The sequence below is a fragment of the Ovis canadensis genome, chromosome 12 (assembly GCF_042477335.2).
Source record: "Ovis canadensis isolate MfBH-ARS-UI-01 breed Bighorn chromosome 12, ARS-UI_OviCan_v2, whole genome shotgun sequence".
Taxonomy (NCBI): Eukaryota; Metazoa; Chordata; class Mammalia; order Artiodactyla; family Bovidae; genus Ovis; species Ovis canadensis.
Window position 1 is genome coordinate 55,792,991 of NC_091256.1, and position 15,848 is coordinate 55,808,838.

General features: G+C 45.0%; 1 long non-coding RNA gene across 2 annotated transcripts in view; it reads left to right on the plus strand.

Annotated features, from left to right (window-relative positions):
• LOC138416517 (uncharacterized) overlaps positions 1 to 7,099 on the plus strand; it is a 29,551-nt gene extending 22,452 nt beyond the window's left edge. Inside the window, exons 4-5 of one of the 2 annotated variants that reach the window (XR_011247708.1) lie at positions 905 to 1,026; positions 5,170 to 7,099. This is a non-coding gene — a long non-coding RNA (uncharacterized lncRNA). Of the gene's footprint in view, positions 1 to 904; positions 1,027 to 3,973; positions 4,465 to 5,169 lie in introns of those variants that run through there. The other variant, XR_011247707.1, reaches the window with a different exon arrangement.
• Positions 7,100 to 15,848: the final 8,749 nt, after the last annotated feature.

A 15,848-nucleotide genomic window follows, 5' to 3' on the forward strand; every position in this document is an offset into this window, starting at 1 on the left:
ACACTCCTAATGCAAGGGGTACTGACCCAGGGACTAAGATCCTGAATGCTGCTCAGCCAAAAAAAAAACAAAAAAACAAAACTATTTAGCTCCTCTCTCCAGTGGGTGCTGAAGAAGCTCAGTTCAGTTCAGCCGCTAAGTTGTGTCTGACTCTGCAACCCCATGGACTGCAGCATGCCAGGCTTCCCTGTCCTTCACCATCTCCCGGAGTTTGCTCAAATTCATGGCCATTGAGTCAGTGATGCCATCCAATCATCTCATCCTCTGTTGCCACCCCCTCATCCTCAGTCTTTCTCAGCATCAGGGTCTTTTCCTATAAGTCTGCTTTTCACATCAGGTGGCCAAAGGATTGGAGCTTCAGCTTCAGCATCAGTCCTTCCAGTGAATATTCAGGGTTGATTTCCTTTAGGATTGACTGGTTTGATCTTGCAGTCCAAGGGACTCTCCTAAATCAAAAAGGGATGCTAGAAGGAAGTGGTTTGCATTTCCCTGCACCTCTGCCAGGGTGAGATCAAAACAACTGCTAAAGGAAGAAGACGTGGGTCCTGGGCTTGTCTTCACCCTCATCACATCAGATCAGCTAAAACTGTCAGTTAAAAAAAAAAAAAATCAATAAAGCTGTCAGGGCTCAGAAGTCCACAAGATGATTCTGTTCCCGGGGTCTCAGTGACCTTCAAGACTACCTGGAATGTAACTGCTAGACGGACGATTCGGTGATGAGCATATGAAGTCAGGTCTGGGCTGTGGCAGCCCCATCCCCGCCCCCACTCCTCTGTCATCAGGTGAGAGGTGAGGGCTGGGGACTGGCAGGCAGGGGTAGCTGGGAAAATCTCGGTGTGATTCAAACAATTTGCTTTTCCGCAATTTTACATGTTAACTATTATTGACCGCCTCCTCTCTCCAGGTCAGACTTTCATCCCTTGACGTTGGATGGGTAAACAAAACACCTGGAGTCCCCAGGCCCCGTCCTGACCTTCCCTCACCCCATCTCTGGGACCAGCTTCTGGAGTTGACCCCTCCCCACAGGTGGGCTCTGAGCACAGCCATCTCCTGCTTCTCCAGCTACTTCTTGCCTGTCCTTAACTTGGCTGCCTTTCCCCTCCCTCCTCCCTGCACGTGGACACGTCCAAAGGTTCTGGCCTTGGACCTCCTTCCCCCTCCCTCCTAGGTCATGACCACTCCTAGTTTACCGAGGGCATGAACTCCTGCCTGAATCAACAAGGGGCACTGACTCAGCGCGTGGGAGTCTATCCAGGCACTGGAGCCTCTCTCCACCCCAAAGCCTGGACTCTACCACATCCATGCACCCGCCCCCCCACAGCTCTCGGGACCCCTGCTATTCACTGAGCCTCCTCCCTGGGCCCCCGTACTCCTGCTCCCAATCACAGAAAGTCCTCGCAAAACACAGAGCCCGGTGCCCCATCAGCTCAGATCTTCTAATCCCCTCTAATTTTCTTCCTAGCACCACCCCCCCCCCAGCTCCTATGATGGGGAGACTTCCTCTCTGGCGTCAGGACCTCTCTCCATCCTCTCTCTCAGAAAACCTGAATAGGACAAGGCAGTTGAACCCACAGCTGTGTCCCCCAGTCATGCTCCAGTGATCCCCGAGAATTGCTGCTTCTCCCTGTCTCTTCTTGCTCCCAGTTTTAGGGGAAGATGTTTCTCACTCCCCACTACAGATTCTGCCCTCACCTTCCTAGATTTTTGGCTGAACCTCAGGTCTTTCATCTATTACCATTTCTCAGAGCCTTAGACTCCATACCTACAAAGTAAGGATAATCCTGTCTGCCTGTGAGCTAGGTAGTGCTCAATTCGCCAACTTTGATGACGACACCAAAGACCGATCTGTTCCTGATAATTCACAGTTCAACCCAGAAGGGGCTCCCTGAACACGCATCCCTGCTCCCCCAGTCCTGCTGGTGAGGGAACCTGCACCCTAACACTTTTATGCACATGAGACCAGTCACAGTGCATCCCATCTCCTTGTGTGTAATTGACTCTCGCATCCTTGGGAACCATGCGTCTCCCAATGGTGGGACTTGCAGAACTTGATGAAATGATGGGTCCAGCTCCACATGCTCTCCTGGCATCCTCCTCTCTTTCCCCCTTGCCTCCCACCACTTCTGCCTAAACCCAGTTGTCCAACAAATATTTTGTTGGGTATCTACTCTGTGCCAGGCACTTTTTCTAAACAATGACAAGGATGGTAATGATGAAGGATGGAGGAAAGGGAGAACAGCTTCTGTTTCCTGGGTACTTAGTGTGTGCCAAGCACTCACGCATTTGGAGTCATTCAGTTCTCACAATGGACCCATCGGTCTGTTCCCCAGAAACCCCAGTGAAATGGGTGCAGTCATCATCCCTGTTTCACAAATGGCTGAGCTGGGGCTAAGCTGCCCAGGGTCACGAGGTCCCAGAAGGGCCCCTGGGATGTCCAGCCCGCCTGTCCCCAGGCTGTATCCGCGGCTGTCAAAGGGAAGAGATAATAAAAGAGGATGTGGACCAAGAGATAACTTCATAAAGCCAGGGAGCAAAGTGCTGCAGGAAGGGCTCAGGACCCATATTAGGAGGAGTCACAGGGTGACCTTTCACTAAGACCTGGTAGATCAGAGGCCCAGGTGCGCAAGGTGTGGGCGGAAAAGAAAGGATGACTAAGGCCCCCGCCATCCAGGATTAGGTCTCAGACCCAGGAGAGGAGCTGCGGGGACAACATGTGGACAGCTGGTGGAATTCCAGTTTAGATTGTGGACTGCATCCTGGCTTTCTCTTTACGTTAAGTTTCCTGATCTTGGTCACTGTGGTGTGGTGGTGTCCGAGGATGTCTTGGTGATTGGGAAACACACGCTGAAGTGTCCAGAGGCACAGTGCCTCCTACTTAACTCTGAAATGGTTCAGAAAAAATATGAATCTAGGTGTAGGCTTCCCTGGTGGCTGAAATGGTAAAGAATCTGCCTGCAATGCAGGAGACCCAGGTTTGATTCAAATGGCTACCCACTCCAGTGTTCTTCCCTGAGAAATCCCATGGACAGAGGAACCTTGTGGGCTACAGTCCATGAGGTCACGAAGAGCTGGACATGACTGGATGACTAACCCTTTCAGATGTATGCGTGTGTGTTGTAGAGAAAGAGAGAATGGCAGCCTGCAGAGCAAAGTGTAAACAATGACTGAACCTGAGCCAAGGGTACTCCTTGTACTATTCTTGCAGATTTTCAGGAAATCTTAAATTATTCCAAAATAAAATTTACCAGAAGTATATGCATTGAAATAGCAGTACATAAATAGGAAGATCTTATAAAAATCAAATGCGTGTGTGCATGCTCAATCACTAAGTCATGTTTGACTCTTTTGTAACCCCATGGACGATAGCCCACCAGCCTCCTAGTCTGTGGGATTTCCCAGGCAAGAATACTGGAGTTGGTTGCCATTTCCTTCTCCAGGAGATCTTCCCGACCCAGGGATTGAGCCCAGGTCTCCTGCATTCCAGGTAGATTCTTTACTGTCTGAGCCACCAGGGAAGACCTAAAAAAACAAACACCCATCAAATACTGAAGAATGGGAAGGAGAGGGATGCAAGTGGGAAAGGGAGAGGTGAGAGAATAAAAAAACTGGGGACAGGACAGACAAGAAAGGAAGGAAGGAAGAGGGGTACAGAGAAAAAAGGGGGAGAGGAGGAATTTGGGGTCCTTTGCATTCTCACTCCTGACTGGACCCCTCCATCCTTAGGACTTCAACTTTGCATCTCCGGGAGGATGACTCCTAAGGCCTTATCTCCAGCTTGGTCAGTTGGCCAGTCCTGTACTTGGAATTGCTTGGCACAGGACCCCACAGGATAACCCACTCTAAAGCCCTTCTCTTTCCCCTGAAACGAAACCTATCTCCCCCAAGGCCATCAACTCCAGACTTCATCTCCTCCCTCACCTTCCTTCCTTGGTCTACATCTTATTCTTTCTTCCCTTTCTGTTCTTCTCTTCAGGTAGCTCCAGCTCCTGTAATCTCTCTGAGGATAGTGATAGGGGCCTCCTGCCTGGGCTCACTGCCCCCAGGGTATGGGCCTTCCACTCACCAACATTTGTGACTCAACTTTCCTGTAACTCAAGAATGCTCTCTGGGCTTCCCTGGTGGTCCAGTGGTTAAGAATTCACCTTGCAATACCAGGGACACAGGTTTGATCTCTGTTCTGGGAAGCTCTCATGTACCATGGGGCAACCGATCCTGTGCCCCACAGCTAATGAGCCTGTGCTCTGGAGGTCACAAGCTCCCAGTGCTGAGCCTACGTGCTGCAGCTACTGAAGCCCGAGAGCTCTAGAGCCTGCGTTCTGCAACAGGAGAAGACACCACAGTGAGAAGCCCTTGAGCCACAACTAGAGTAGCCCCCACTTGCTGCAACTGGAGAAAGCCCGCCTGCAGCAAAGAAGACCCAGCATAGCCAAAGATAAATAAATTGAAAAAAAAAAAAAAAAAAAAGCTCTCTTGGGTCTGATGTTTTTCATGGATATTTGTTTTAGCTTCCAGCTTCATCATGTTCCTTGGAAGCAGGAACTAACCCTGTTTTGAGGCTGGATGCAGAGCAGCCTGAGAATAATAGCTACCTAGTCAATTAAGCTATTGTCTTTCTAGGTTGTTCAGTTATACCCAGAGAAATTCTCCTGCTCCCCTGCCATGTTTGGAGTGACAATAGGTGTGATTAAAAGGATAAGATCAGGACACTAGGGCTGTTTGGGGACTATTAGGTGCACCCCAATATCAGGCCTTATGATCACCCACGAGGCTCTGCAGGAAGGCCCGTTCTGGGTGGCTTTGTATTTTCATGCTTCTCATAGAAAGGATTTTTTTTTTAAAGTATAACATTGTTTTTAGAATATACAGTAATGTAAATGTTCCAAAGCTCAACCCAGATTAAAACATACTCCCTAATTGTTTGTTGCTTCCTCGTTCTCTCTTTTCCCAGCCCAAGACATATGTTTTTGATATCACAGCAAACAGCAATTGATTCTATTTCTAGTTGCTTCAAAAACAATTCTAATGGCCTAGTCACTGTCCAAACAAGGCAAAGGCTGGGTGGATCAGCCTCCTTATGTCACAGTTATAAGGAAGGTCCTTGTAGTTAAATGTCTCCCAGCCCCCAGTTCCATATATTTAATTCCTTCTCTTGATATTTCATCCTTTCAGCTCATAAAAGAGAAAATGATGTCATGCCTAATAAATGCCAAAGTAGCCTTTTCGAGAAGTGACACCGAACATGGGCAGAGTGCCGAAGTCTTATTTGCTCGGGCAAACATTCAGACATCTGTCACCATTTAAGTTTTCATCTGAGATGCTGATTCCTACACAGGTTTCAGTGAGGTTTTGATCTATCTGAATTTCAAAGCACTGGGATTTGAGCCCACACAAGAGGTACATGCGAGAATCTCTGTATCACTGAGCGAGCATGTACTAGAACACGTACATCCTCCCAGAGACACAATAACATTATCAAGGACCGCTTACTGTGGGTGGATTTAAAAAAAAATTTTTTTTTTGCTATAATGTAAACTTCCTGTTGCGATTTGAACCGATTTCCTCTCCTTCAGTTCCTGGGGGAGACGGTAAGCAGTTCATCATGACTGTCTGAACGATATGTGAGCGTTTCTATAGGAACATAGCATGGCTGATCTTTGTTCCACGGACCATCTGCTTTGAGTTGTTTGTCCAGGTGCGATGCATTTTTCTCCTTTGTTCCCAAGTTCTTCTCTGTTCCCTTTTGAATTGAAGACGTATGCTGGCTATTCATGGATTCAGAGGAAAGAAAACTATCTTGGCCGCAGAAGGTTGAACTGAAGCTCATCGGACCTCAGGCTCAGAACCCCTGGCTTAGTGAGCCCTTCACAGACTCAGCCATCACCGAAGAGGAAGAACTCTCAGAAATTCTCTGGTCCAGTCTTCTCCTGCATGGGCTTCTATGGAAGCCGAAATCATCCACAGTTATGGTCTTTAAAGGACACGGGAAAGAGGCATGTCCAGAGTTATCCATGCATTTGACTCCCTCATCCTCCTGGATTTTCTGCTGAACCCTAGTCCTCACCCAACAAACGTAACTGGGACAATTCTAGGCCACTCAGAACTTTAGCCACAGAGGCCCCTGGGATCAAAGCTGTGTGAGAAAGGCCACCAGGTAGGGGCTCAGCAGAAGGGACATCACTGTGGCCATGGGAAGCTGGGCAAGGTCCCAGGTGGCTTTAGTCTTCCTGGAGAGGTTGCTTCCATCCTCACACCCTCTTCCCTCCCATCGTGTCCCTGGACCACCAAAGACAAGTTTACAGGCAGCATTACAATAAATTTAAGCTACTCCTATAGGGACTCCCTGATGGCTCAGCAGGTTAACAACCTACCTGCAGTGCAGCAGACACAGGAGATGCAGGTTCAGTTCCTGGGTCAGGAAGATCCCTTGGAGGAGGAAATAACAGCCCACTCCAGTATTCTGGTCTGAAAAATCCATGGACAGAGGAGTCTGGTGGCCTACAGTCTAAAGGGTTGCAAAGAGTCAGACATGACTGAACACGCACACAGGAACATAAGGACTCTTTGGCGGTCCAGTGATTAAGACACTGTGCTTCCAGTGGGGGGTCATGGGTAAAAATACCACGTGGCAAAGCTGAGCACTAAAGAATTGATGCTTTTGAACTGTGTTGATGGAGAAGACTCTTGAGAGGCCCTTGGACTGGAAGGAGATCCAACCAGTCCATCCTAAAGATCAGTCCTGAATACTCATTGGAAGGACTGATGCTGAAGCTGTAGCTCCGATACTTTGGCCACCTGATGCGAAGAACTGACTCATTGGAAAAGACCCTGATGCTGGGAAAGTTTGAAGGCAGGAGGAGAAGGGGGTGGCAGAGGATGAGATGGTTAGATGGCATCACCGACTTGATGGACATGAGCTCTAAGAGTTGATGACGGACAGGGAAGCCTGGTGTGCTGCAGGGGTCGCAAAGAGTCAGACACTACTGAGTGACTGAACTGAAAAATAAAATGAAATACTCCTGACACTCCCTCCCCCACTTCCCCTCTTCTTCTGCTTTCAAATGGGTTTAAATAAACATGACCCCCACTAGTGGCTTTCAAACTTTGTTAGTGATTCTGATCAACTGAGACCAGTGGAAGCTGGATTACATTCTAGGACTGAGCCAAGACACCTGGTCTGTGAGCCCAGACCCGGTGGGGCGGGGCGGGGGGGTGGGGGTGGCGGACATCAGGTAAGAAGTTGCAAGGGACACGCTTATGCTAACAACAAAAAAAAGACACATAGTTTATCTAAATTCATGCTTAACTGGGTGTCCTGTATTTATATTTGTTAAATCTGGCACCCGTAAGTGAGGAAGGTAGGCATGATTAGGAAGGGAAAAGAGTTCTCACAGGAAGGGCCCCAGCCAACAATAGCTGGGGACTTGGTAAAATTTGAGGGAGGGGCCCTGGGAGTGGAATCTCCCTTGCTTCAACTACATGTTTGTGTATGTGTTTCTGTGTATGTGTGAAGTGGGCTTCCCAGGTGGTCCAGTGCTAAAGAATCTACCTCCCAAGCAGGAGATATGGGTTTGATCCCTAGGTTGGTAAGATCCCTGGAGAAGGGAATGGCTACCCACTCCAGTATTCTTCCTTGGAGAATCCCATGGACAGATGAGCCTGGCAGGCTACAGCCCACAGGGTCTCAAAAAGTGAGATACAGCTAAGCAACTGAGCACACATCTGAATGCAAAAATACCATAATCAAAGTTAAAAGACTGATGACAATATATCTTCTGCAAACATTAATAATAAAAATCACTTGCTAAGTCATACAATAGAGGTCTTACGAATCAACAAAAAAAGTTCTTCAACAGAAAAACAGACTATGATTAGGCAATTTAAAAAAAATGATTGATGAGCTGCAAAAGATATCTGAACTAAAATGAGACTTTTTAGCTTATTACATTAAAAAAATTAATATAAGAACCACTATGGATAAGGATAGGAGTGGGGAATACACTGGTAGAATCTTTCTGGAAAGATACTTGCCAATATCCATCAAAGATCTTAAGAAACGTCAGTGTTTTAATGTAAGGAGCCATAAAAGGACAAATGTACAAAGACACAGAAGTACAAGGTTAGCCGCTGCAGGGCTGCTCAGTTCAGTTCAGTTGTGTCCGACTTTTTGCGACCCCATGAACTGCAGCATGTCAGGCCCCCTTGTCCATCACCAACTCCCAGAGCCTACCCAAACTCATGTCCATTGAGTTGGTGATGCCATCCAACCATCTCATCCTCTGTCATCCCCTTCTCCTCCTGCCCTCAATCTTTCCCAGCATCAGGGTCTTTTCAAATGAGTCAGCTCTTTGCATCAGGTGGCCGAAATATTGGAGTTTCAGCTTCAACATCAGTCCCTCCAATGAACACCCAGGGCTGATCTTTAGGATGGACTGGTTGGATCTCCTTGCAGTCCAAGGGACTCTCAAGGGTCTTCTCCAACACTACAGTTCAAAAGCATCAATTCTTCGGCGCCCAGCTTTCTTTGCAGTCCAACTCTCACATCCATACATGAGTACGGGAAAAACCATAGCTTTGACCAGACACACCTTTGCTGGCAAAGTAATGTCTCTGCCTTTTAATATGCTGTCTAGGTTGGTCATAACTTACTGCAAGGAGTAAGCGTCTTTTAATTTCATGGCTGCAATCACCATCTGCAGTGATTTTGGAGCCCCCCAAAATAAAGTCAGCCACTGTTTCCACTGTTTCCCCATCTAGTTCCCATGAAGTGATGGGACCGGATGCCATGATCTTCGTTTTTCTGAACGTTGAGTTTTAAGCCAATTTTTTCACTCCCCTTTTTCACTTTTATCAAGAGGCTTTTTAGTTCCTTTTCACTTTCTGCCGTAAGGGTGGTGTCATCTGCATATCTGAGGTTATTGATATTTCTCCTGGCAATCTTGATTCCAGCTTGTGCTTCTTCCAGCCCAGCGTTTCTCATGATGTACTCTGCATATAAGTTAAATAAGCAGGGTGACAATATACAGCCTTGACGTACTCCTTTTCCTGTTTGGAAAATAGTCCGTTGTTCCATGTCCAGTTCTAACTGTTGCTTCCTGACCTGCATACAGATTTCTCAAGAGGCAGGTCAGGTAGTCTGGTATTCCCATCTCTTTCAGAATTTTCCAGTTTATTGTGATCCACACTGTCAAAGGCTTTGGCATAGTCAATAAAGCAGAAGTAGATGTTTTTCTGGAACTCTCTTGCTTTTTCAATGATCCAGTGGATGTTGGCAATTTGATCTCTGGTCCCTCTGCCTTTTCTAAAACCAGCTTGAACATCTGGAAATTCATGGTTCACATATTGCTGAAGCCTGGCTTGGAGAATTTTGAGCATTACTTTACTAGTGTGTGAGATGAGTTCAATTGTGCAGTAGTTTGAGCATTCTTTGGCATTTCCTTTCTTTGGGATTGGAATGAAAACTGACGTTTTCCAGTCCTGTGGCCACTGCTGAATTTTCTAGATTTGCTGTGTATAATAGCAAAAAATGAAAGGAAGGACAGTGTCCAACAAGAAGGATTAATTAAGTTACTGGACTACCTTTCAATGGTATGTATCGCATACAGGCATTTAAAATTTGTTGACTTGGAGTGATATCTACCATTAAATGTTACTTGAAAAAGTAATAAAAATGCATATTAAATAATCTCATCTCTTTTCTCCTCCTCTTCTTCCTTCTTACAAACCTAATTATGTACCACTTCTCACCACTAAGGCAGCTATAATCAAAAATAATGTGTAGATGTGGACATTCAGAAATTAGAATCCTCAGACCTTGCTGGTGGGAATGAAAATGGTGCAGTTGCTCTCGAAAATGGGTTGGAAGTTCCTCAAAAGATTAAACATAGAGTCACTATCTGACTGATTCTATTAGTAGGTATATTGCAATTGACAATTGTTCAGTTTCTAAGTCATGTCCAACTCTTTTTGACCCCATGGACTGCAGCATACCAGGCTTCCCTGTCCTTCACTATTTCCCAGAGTTTGCTCAAACTCATGTCCATTGAGTCAGTGATGCTATTTAACCATCTCATCCTCTGCTGCTCCCTTTTCTTGTTGCCCTCAATCTTTCTCAGCATCAGGGTCTTTTCTAATGAGTTGGCTCTTCACATCAGGTGGCCAAAGTATTGGAGCTTCAGCTTCAGCATCAGTCCTTCCAATGAATATTCAGGGTTGATTTCCTAAGATTGACTGGTTTGATCTCCTTGCAGTCCAACGGACTCTCAGGACTCTTCTCCAACACCACAATTCAAAAGCATCAATTCTTTGGCACTCAGCTTTCTTTATGGTCCAGCTCTCACATCTGCATATGACTACTGGAAAAACCTAAATATATACCAAAGAGAAATAAAAATGTGTCCACATAGAAGATTCTATACAAATTTCACAGCACTATTTGTAAGATTTAAGAAATGAAAATAACGCAAAAGTCCATCATGTGATGAATGGATAAGTAAATTGTGGTCTGTCGATAAATAATGGAATATTATTTACCATAAAAAGAAATGAAGTACTGATACATGCTACAATGTGGATGAAACTTGAAAGCATTATGCTTCATGAAAGAAGCCACATACAAAAGACCACATGTTGTCTAATTCGGCTTATATGAAATGTCTGGGATAGGCAAATCCATAGAAACAGAAGGTAGATTAGTGGTTGCCTAGGACAGAGGAGCCTGGTAGGCAGCAGTCCATAGGGTTGCTAAGAGTCAGACATGACCGAGCGACTTCACTTTCGCTTTTCACTTTCATGCATTGGAGAAGGAAATGGCAACCCACTCCAGTGTTCTTGCCTGGAGAATCCCAGGGACGGGGGAGCCTGGTGGGCTGCTGTCTATGGGGTCGCACAGAGTTGGACACGACTGAAGCGACTTAGCAGCAGCAGCAGCAGCAGCAGCAGCAGCAGGGTTGGTTGGACTATAAAGAAAGCTGAGCACCAAAGACTTGATGCTTTTGAACTGTGGTGTTGGAGAAGACTCTTGAGAATCCCTTGGACTGCAAGGAGATCCAACCAGTCCATCCTAAAGGAAATCAGTCCTGAATATTCATTAGAAGGACTGATGTTGAAGCTGAAACTTCAATGCTTTGGCCACCTGATGTGAAGAATCGACTCATTGGAAAAGACCCTGATGCTGGGAAAGATTGAAGGCAGGAAGAGAAGGGAACAACAGAGGATGAGAGGGTTGGATGGCATCACTGACTCAATGGACATGAGTCTGAGTAAGCTCCGGGAGCTGGTAGTGGATAAATTGGTAATGGATAAGGGAAACCTGGTGTGCTGCAGTCCATGGGTTCTCAGAGTCAGACACGACTGAGTGACTGAACTGAACTGAGGGCTGGTTTGGGAGTGATTTGGAGTGAAAAGTGGCATGACTGCTAATGGGTAGAGGTTTTTTTGATGGGGATGATAAAAATGTTCTGAAATTGATTGCAGAGATGGTGGTACAACTCAGTGAATGTCCTAGAAACCATTGAAGAATATACTTTTAGCAGGTAAATTAAATGGCATGTGAGGGACTTCCCTAGTGGTCCAGTGGCCAATGCAGGGGGCCTGGTTGATCCCTGGTCTGGGAACTAGATCCCTCCCACAAGTTGCAGCTGAAAAGGATCATGCATGCCACAATTAAGATCCCATGCAGCCAAAAAAACAAAATGTGAATTTTGTCTCAATCAAGCTATTTAAAAATCCATTTATGTGGATTGAAGCGTAGAGCAAACTTTGGAATATATTTTGAATCAAAATGTTAATAGGGGGTGTCTCTGAGTGGAGGATTATCTGACATTTCCATCTGTGTTCCTTCCAGGATCTTTTGAAATCTGCAAAGAGTGTGTATTTCAATAGTCAGAGAAACAAAACAAGTCTGCTGTCTGTTCCAGGACTTGGACCTGGGGACTGTTATAGGAGGGGACCCCACCCCACATTGTATCAGATACAATAAAAATCACCTGAGCCCCATATGCTTCTATCCATGAAAATATCTGAAACAACTCTGATCATTTTGCTTCTGAAATTAGGCTCCAGATAACTAATTTATGATTAGCGGTGACATTCTCAGCAGTTATCATGCAAACTGGGACATTTGTGAAAGAGGGAAGATATGTAATCTACAGATAGCTTAAAAAAAAATATTTGTTTATTTGGCTGTGCCAGATCTTAGTTGCGGCATGTGGGATCTTGTTCCCTGACCAGGGATGGAACCTGGGCCCACTGATTTGGGAGTATGGAGTCTTAGCCACTGGACCACCAGGGAAGTCCCCCCAGGTGGTTTTTTAAAGGGATTGGGGGCAGGAGGAGAAGGGGACGACCGAGGATGAGATGGCTGGATGGCATCACGGACTCGATGGACGTGAGTCTGAGTGAACTCCGGGAGATGGTGATGGACAGAGAGGCCTGGCGTGCTGCGATTCATGGGGTCACAAAGAGTCGGACACGACTGAGCGACTGAACTGAACTGAACTGAACTGAAGGTGCTCACAAATTATAAACCAAGGTTGATGTTGTGTCACATTTCAGAGATATCCAAACATTATTTCAGGATTTTTTCTCCTTTATTTAGTAGTCAATACAGTTTTTCAGGACCCCAATATTTCAAGATGTAAAAAGAAATGGCAACCCACTTCAGTATTGCCTGCCTGGAAAATTCCATGGACAGAGGAGTCTGGCAGGCTACAGTCCATGGGGTTGCAAAGAGTCGGATACAACTGCGCGACTGAACAGTGTTTCAAGATGCTTGAAATCAGTTCAGAGGCCCCAAGCCCCAGGCCTGGAGGTGACAATAATGTCAAAGACAGTGCCTGACCAATAATCTGACCTAAGCATCTTTGGACTGATTGATTTAAGAAGTCTTCGTATCTTTCAAATCTTATTTAACAAGTGTGGTATTTCCTTTTTTCCAGATAGCTGTAAACACGAAGAACATATATTTGCAACCTTCTATTACAAGACTTTCACACTCCTGAAAAAGGAATCAAGATGCCTTTTGATCAACTGTTTTGTTGATGAAATGATTCCAGTTTATTTATTTAGTTACTAAAAAATCTTTTTTATGATCAGTTCTACTCTGTCTAGGGTCTGATATGTCGTGTCAGCTCTAACTTGGTGTAACATTTCATAACTGTTTGATAGATGCAGAACACAGACACCCATTTACCCTCCGAATCATACCAGTGTGGTGGTGGTTGTCATTGTTGTTTGACTGAAGTCTAGTTGATTTACAGTGTTCATAGAGAATGCACTTCCGGTTGTTTCTAATGCCAACTGTCACTCCACCTGAATTCATCACTGATCCCAAGCGCTTTATCTTTCTTCCTTGGATCTAGTAAAGTTCTTCCCTATCCCATATTTGAATGATTATTTCTTCTTCTGTAACTACTATCTGGTAAGTCTCTGCTAGACTTTATCATTTTTAAGATAAATTTGATTTCCTTCCTGTTTTACAGAATTTTAGCTACTAGAGGATCAGTGAATGCAGAGTTTGGTCCAGTAGTGAATGTTCAATGACAGAAGCCAATATTTGACCTAAGATAAATAATCCTCACAAAATAAACTTCTAAGATACAATAAACTAAAATTTTATTTTAAGTATTTGAAAATTAGGACATTTAAAATTGGATAATTATATTTTAAAGGTTTAACATTCTAGCGTAGAAAAAGTTTCTCAGTGCTATCAACTATGTCACTCTTGTAGGCACAGTTAAAGTATTAAATAGGTGTGCATTTCCATATAATGATGGAAGAGTAAAATAGTTTAACTTTCCTGACTTTTCCCTAACACCTTCTCCACTTATTCACACTTTTTATATTCTGTACTGTGTCTGGATAGATGCTTATTTATCACTGATATATTATACATGAGTTTGGAGACTTTTCTCTTTGTGAAACTTTGATGTTCTGCTTTTGATTTATCTTCCCTGGTGGCTCAATCAGTATAGAATCCCCCTGCAATATAGGAGACCTGGGCTGGATCCCTGGGTTGGGAAGATCCCCTGGAGGAGGGCATGGCAACCCATTCCAGTATTCTTGCCTGGGAAATCCATGGGCAGAGGATCCGGGTGGCCTACAGTCCATGGGGTCACAAGAGAGTTGGACACAATTGAGTGACTAACACGTTCACTTTGTTTTCTGCCATTTACTGGCTTGGTGGCCTTGAACAAGTTACTTTCTGTGCCTCAGTCTCCTCATCCATAAAATGGGGATAATGAAATATTCACCTCGTTGGGTTATGGTGAGAACTCTGTGATATGTGCCAAGTGGTCAAAAATGTGCCCTTCTTATCATAAACAGAAGTGTATGTGTTCACTGCTATTACTGTTATTAAATAAGTGTCACTCAGTCGTGTCTGACTCTTTGTGATCCCATGGACTGTTGCCTGCCAGGCTCCCCTGTCCATGGGACTCTTCAGGCAAGAATACTGGAGTGGGTAGCCATTCCCTTCTCCAGGGGATCTTCCTGATCCAGGGGTTGAGCCCAGGTCTCCCACATTGCAGGCAGATTCTTTACTATCTAAGTCACCAGGGAAGCCATTGTTATTATTATTATTATTATCAATTATTAATTAGTCATGAAAGTTAACTCATGATTTATTACGTTTGATGAACTCTATTCTCAAAATGACAGAAAGGAGACAAATCAGACTATCTGGATGGTTTAGAAAGTTTCTTAAGAATATAAATATTGGGATGCCCTTGGTGGTCCAGAATCTGCCCGCCAGTGCAGAGGACACAAGTTCAATCCTGGGTCTGGGAAAATCCCACATGCCACGAAACAACTAAGCTGGTGTGCCACAACTGCTGAGCCCACGTGCTGCAACTCCTGAAGTCCTTGTGCCTGGTTCCCACGCTCACCAACAAGAGAAGCCACAGCAGTGAGAAGCTTGAGCACCACAGCTAGAGAAAGCCAGAGAAAGCCAGCACAGCAACAAAGATCCAGTGTGGCCAAATAAGTAAATAAAAGCTTTAAAATATATAAATATTAATAAAAGAGTTAATCATGATTCCATAGCATTCTTTACCCTAAATAAAGATCTTTTATTTATCCGAGTGAATGTTTAAAACTTTTCATTATGGAAATTGTCAGACCTACATAAAAGCAGGGAGATTCATGTAAGGAAGCACATGTGTCCAGACCCACCTTTCACAAGGAGCAACATGCCGTCTTATGTTTAACTGAGTACATTCAGTCCGATGCCCCACGTCCCCAGCACCTCTGGTCATGTGATAGTCAGGACAGCGCAGAGCCAGTCCTTATGCAAAATCAGACTTCTTAAGGAGCAACAGCTTTCACTTTATCTGAGGAGGTAGGAATCTAGCCCTTACAGCAAATGTTTACTCTCAAGAATCATTTTTCACATTTTTCAATTTAAAATATATTCTGCCTCTTGATAATTAAAGAGGCATAAGTCACTTCAGTTGTTTTTGGTCTTGGCTGTGCTCCCAAGTGTCAAATACTTTTGCTCCCAACAGATCAAATAAAAGTTCAAAAACCTCTGATGTCAACAGATCAAGTACAGACTCTTCTTTTAAAAAAATTTTTGGCTGCACCCCACAGCACGTGGGATGTTAGCTTTTCGACCATGGATTGAACCTGCTCCCCCTGCGTTAAAAGGTGAAGTTTCATCCACTGGACCACCGAGGAAGTCCCCAAGTACAAACTCGTAACGGTGGCCTTGCATTGCTTCAGCAGCGCACTTGTCACCAAGACACCCACATCCTCAGGGACAGAGAACCAGAGCTAGCAGAGCCTCAGGCTTTGTCATCTCATGACCATCCTAGAAAATGCAGTGTTTCAAGCACACTGGGGACCAGATGGGG